General features: G+C 36.5%; 1 protein-coding gene across 1 annotated transcript in view; it reads left to right on the forward strand.

Annotated features, from left to right (window-relative positions):
* The first annotated feature begins 5,161 nt into the window (after nt 1-5,161).
* Nucleotides 5,162-5,856, forward strand: part of LOC110446875 — an 11,914-nt gene continuing 11,219 nt past the window's right edge. Inside the window, exon 1 of the mRNA XM_021492216.1 lies at nt 5,162-5,370. The gene's annotated coding sequence lies outside the window, so the exon portion shown is untranslated. The remainder of the gene's footprint in view (nt 5,371-5,856) is intronic.

The raw sequence follows: 5,856 nt of genomic DNA on the forward strand, positions 1-5,856 counted from the left end.
TTAAAAATATAAAATGGTCATTAACATACTGTTTGATAATTTTATAAGACATTATTGTACTTTAAATGTATTCAATCTTTAAGATTTCCCCCTCAATAAAAACAGTCCTTAATAGAACAATTTTCTTCTAAATTTTCTACGACAGAAAGAGGTTGTCTGATTGATAAAGAATCGTAAACTGTAATGTAGATTGAACATTGATTGCTATTGAGTCAGTTTGGAGATTTTGACATAGTGTCCCAGTGTGTGTGTATAAGGATGAGATTTTGTTGATATTTTGATATATAGGGCAAAATTACAGTGCATCATTTTCATTGTCACGTTTACATTGGGCTATCAAATAAACAATTGTATATACACACATGTTCTCCTGGTTACTCATGTTGTTCACCTGGCCCAAACCGCCAAGTGAGCTTGTGCTGTGGCACAGTGTCCGTCGTCTGTCCATCATCACTTTTTCCTTTCAACAACTTCTACTTAAGAACCAAAAGGCCTTCAGTGATATTTGGCTGGTAGATTTCTTGGATGGAGCTGAACAATGTTTCCAAACAAAAATAACCTTGATCTACTTTCAAGGTCACGGTGGTCAAATATGTCAAAAGATTTAAGTATGTAAGTATTAAATATCGGAGATAAAACTGCCATTAAAAACGTCTAAGTCTAGCATTAATAGTATAGAAAAACCCGTTTTATATTTAAATCAAACACACACATGTACACGATATTGATACGAAAAGACAACAGAAAATTACTGTTTAGTATTATATATATAATAAAACATAATAACAAGGAGATGAACCCAGACAAAAAAAAAAAAATGGAGGCAAAACGAAGTGCACCAAAGGGCACTTGTTGAATGCAACCATCAATAATGGCATCATGATATTTTTCCTGTCAAATCTAAGAAATGATTTTTACATAATAGAAACTAGAAACATAATGCAATATCACCTGCATGTATCTTATAAATTGCACCATTATCAAAAAAAACAATCTTATACCAAATTATCCAATAATAGTGTGATCTTAATAAAAGCGAAGAATAATTATTATCTGAATGGGGAAAAGAATTCCCTTGAATTCTAATGGCCGACCCTGGAACAGGGAACACAGTACTATATAACGTTTAACAACCTGGAACAGGTTATGTATAAAAAAGACCCTTGAACAGGGTATACAGTACTATAAAGCTAAACAACCTGGAACAGGTTATGTATAAAAAGACCCTGGAACAGGGTATACCGTACTATATAGCTAAACAACCTGGAACAGGTTACATATAACAAGACCCTGGAACAGGGTATACGGTCCATATAGCTAGACAACCTGGAACAGGTTATGTATATACATGTATAACAATAGTACCCTGGAACAGGGTATACAGTACTATTTATATATAGCTAGACAACCTGGAACAGGTTATGTATATACCTGTATAACAANGTATACATGACTGAATAATTAAAACTGGACATGTGTACTTCACATGTACTAAAACAATCTAATCTGGCTCAAAACGTTATAAATATTTTAAATTATAAAACTCAATATGACACCTATAAAAACTGCATTGACAAAACAACAAATAATTACACAACATGTTCAACATAATGAATAAGTACATATATATATAGTAGATGCATAGTCAATACATAATATGCAAAAGTGACCCACACCAATTTGACATTAATTCCTTACCTATGTGTAACATTCACCTTATCAGGTGAGTAGCCCATATCTAAATTCATTTGTCAACGCTGAACTAGAACAACCTTATATATGTACAAACATAGATTTCAATTATTTTAGACCAACCTGATGATAATTCTGCTAACAAAAAAGCTCCCATATACATGAAACAAAATACTGTAATAAGAAAAATTCAAAAAACAGAAGTTGTCACAGGCATTTAAACAAAACAAAATACTGTAAGGCGATGACCTGGGGATGGTGGGAGGGTAAAACTTATAAGTTGTCAAACTCTCTGAAAAACTTCCTGTCTTCTGCCTCTAACAATTTCTCCTCTAATGCTTGTACCTGCTTCTCATTGGTCAATTTTGTCACGTGTATATTCTACTTAAATATAGTAACAGATCTATATATATATATCTCATACAGCACGTTTATATGTCCCCTACTCCCTGACCCACACTATAGTATCTATATTACTGAAGACATGATGGAAGGGCCTTGCATTCATGTTGTGTATAAACTCAAATTAAATAAAATTTCCATGTAACATGTAAACTGATACTTTGAGCATGCTCTTGAGTAAGGGAAACAACTGTGACATGTTAACTCCTGATTCTTAAAACAGGCTCTAGAATAGTGCATTAACTGTTACATGTAAACTCCTAAAGCTTAACTGGAATAGACTCCAGTGTAGATATTATTCTTAATTTTTAGCTCACCGGGTCCGAAGGACCAAGGTGAGCTTATGCCATACCGTGGCGTCCGTCGTCCGTCCGTCAACAATTTCTTTAAACAACTTCTTCTTCTTAACCACTGATTGGAATTTAACTAAATTTGACTGGAAGCATCCCTAAGTGGTGGGAATTCAAAATTGTACAAATGGTGGGGCTGACCAAAAAGGGGGCTGAGGGGCGGGGCAAAAAGGGGGCAATTTGGCTATATTGCTTTAAGCGACATCTCCTCTGGAACTAAGAGATGGATATCAACCATATTTGACTGGAAGCATCCCTAGGTGGTGTGGATTCAAAATTGAACAAATGGTTGGGCTGACCCCCCAGGGGGCTGAGGGGAGGGGCCAAAAGGGGGCATTTTGGCTATATTGCTACAAACGACTTCTTCTGTAGAACTATGCACTGGATATCAATCATATTTAATCAAAAGCATTCATGGGAGGCAGGGATTCAAAATTGTACAAATGGTGTGGCTGACCCCTGTGGGGGCTGAGGGGCGGGGCCAAAAAGGGTTATTTAGCTATATTGCTTTAAGCGACTTCTTCTCTGGAACTAAGAGATAGATATCAACCATATTTGACTGGAGGCATCCCTAGGTGGTGGGGATTCAAAATTGTAGCAATGGTGGGGCTGAGGGCTGGGCCAAAAGGGGGCAATTTCGCTATATTGCTATAAACGACTTCTTCAGTAGAAATATACCATGGATATTGATCATATTTGGTCGGAAGCATTCATGGGAGGGAGGCAGGGATTCAAAACTGTACAAATGGTAGGGCTGACCCCCCGGGCTAAGGGGTGGGGCCAAAAATAAATAAATACTTGGAAATGGTTGAGATCCCCACCATATAACCATATATACAATTGCTGATTATAAAGAGAGGAATGCACATTTGCTTCCAGGATGGCTCTAGGGTCTGACCCCACCCTTGGAGACTTAACCCCAGGGTCATAACTTTGAAACAGTTGAGATCCCCACCCCAAAACTATGTATACAATTGTTGGGCAAAAAGAGACGAATGCAGTCATGATATTAGAATTGATCCTGGGGTCTGGCCACAACCCTAGGGACCTAGTTTCTGAGTCATGGCTTTGAAACAGTTGAGATCCCCACCCCATAAACATATATAAAATTGCTGGGCATAAAAAAATCAAATACAGTTTTGCTACAAGGATTGGCCTTGGGGTCTGGCATATTCCCTTGGATCTCATTTGGAGAATATTTTGCCATGATTGCTTAGATATCCAGGTGAGCGATACAGGCCCTCTGGGCCTCTTGTAATTAGAACAGTTCAAGAGTAGAAATTTAGCTGTGTTATGTACATAGTCTAATCACCTGATGCTTAGACCAGACATAAGACATTTTGACAGATAGATGTCTGGTGTCGGGACCAGAAGAAACATGGGCTACTTTGACAGATACATAAACCAGATGTGTTGTTAAAACGAGATGAGGTGTTATAACCAATTTTTGTTTTATAATGTTAGCACTGCAAAAATATTGTTTAGTTTGCATGTCAAGAGATATTTCTAAACACATTTTCTTTAGGTTGGTGAAAGGTTTCTGAAGCACAACCAGCAATGTATTTATGTGTGACGTTTCGCTACATAATCTTTTTACAATCCATGTTAACTGATATGTATAAGTGTTGTCTAAATGGAGGTGTTAGATGTTATGTCGGAGCTAGTGGCCATGTTTATGATAAAGTGGAAGGATAAGTATATTTTAACATATAAAGGAAATATAACAGGAGTATTTCGATTATGCATATACAGTTAGAATGTTCTGACACGTGTAAATAAGTTATCTATTCAAATATTTTTATGGATGTCACCAAATAAATTGAAAATGGAGATTGTAAATTATTACAAAATAAATGTTCAACTATGTTTGCCTGCATGGATTCACTACATACATAAAGTGACGAAACGTGGGGGTTTTCCCAGTGATGTTGCGGCATGGACAACCTACAGAATATTCCGAAGCATATAATGTTTATTTGGGGAAAATGTTGGGACGCCATTTTGATAATTTAATTGTTATCTTTACGTGTTTACATTATACATGTGTGTGTGTGTGTGACACTGGTTTCTCTTAGCTTGACTAATTTCGTTAAGTATATAGAAAGTAGTTTTAAATGTTTTTAGTTTTAGTTTCTACATAGCGACGCTACACACCTACCCTTTATCGACAGATACCTATTTTTAAGTTGACTTTGATCACGTGCCAACATTACACCCAGACCATATGACACTGTCATGGCGCTAGGTGGTAGTGATAAAGCGCCATGAATCATATTGTTGGTCGTTGTGGGGATCAAAAGTGATAGGAGTATCTNGGAGATTTGTACATTATTACAAAACAAATGTTCAACTAAGTTTGCCTGCTTGGATTCACTACATACATAAAGTGACGAAACGTGTTTTTTTTCCAGTGATGTTGCGGCATGGACAACTACTGAATATAAGGAAGCATATAATGTTTATTTGGGGAAAATGTTTGGACGCCATTTTAATAATTTAATTGTTATCTTTACGTGTTTACATTATACATGTGTGTGTGTGTGTGTGACACTGGTTTCTCTTAGCTTGACTGATTTCGTTAAGTATATAGAAAGTAGTTTTAAATGTTTTTAGTTTTAGTTTCTACATAGCGACGCTTCACACCTACCCTTTATCGACAGATACCTATTTTTAAGTTGACTTTGATCACGTGCCAACATTACACCCAGACCATATGACACTGTCATGGCGCTAGGTGGTATTGATAAAGCGCCATGACATCATATTGTTGGTCGTAATGGGGATCAAAAGTGATAGGAGTATCTTGATGCATAGGTTGTGAACTCAATGACTCGCGATCGTTCAACCATGCTTACCAGCTTTGATTCACTACATAGGCCATGACGCGCACTGGGAGTTACTTTCACAGTTACCAATATTCCTGTCTGTAAGTATGAATAATATACAGGATATGTGTGTGTTTTTTTGACGAATTAAGGAGTAACCATTTATTCCCTTTTCTAAATGTAGAAAATTTAAAAAGGGGTTTGCTTTTTGTTTACATACCAACTGATATTTATAGATATGGTCTGAGTGGAGGGTGTTGGAGCTATGGGCCATGTAATACAATACATAACATCTTGATAGGTTTTACCAAACAGTTGCTTCGAATTATATTGATATTACACTCCATTATGATTGTCATATCGATATATTGGTTCATTGGTTCATTGCAGGTGACACCGTTGTAAGCGTCTAGTCGCTTCTTGAGGTGCTTCTTTTTAAATGTTTCCGTATATACATGTATTTGTCTGTGCGATTTTAAAAGGAGGAAGTAAATTCAACCGTGAGTTGTATAAATAGTACCACGTACACTACCGTCGTGATTTCCAAAGTCAAGGCCATTTAAAAAAGTAACAATGTTGTCACGTAC

This window comes from Mizuhopecten yessoensis, unplaced genomic scaffold (assembly GCF_002113885.1).
Source record: "Mizuhopecten yessoensis strain PY_sf001 unplaced genomic scaffold, ASM211388v2 scaffold3023, whole genome shotgun sequence".
Classification (NCBI taxonomy): Eukaryota; Metazoa; Mollusca; class Bivalvia; order Pectinida; family Pectinidae; genus Mizuhopecten; species Mizuhopecten yessoensis.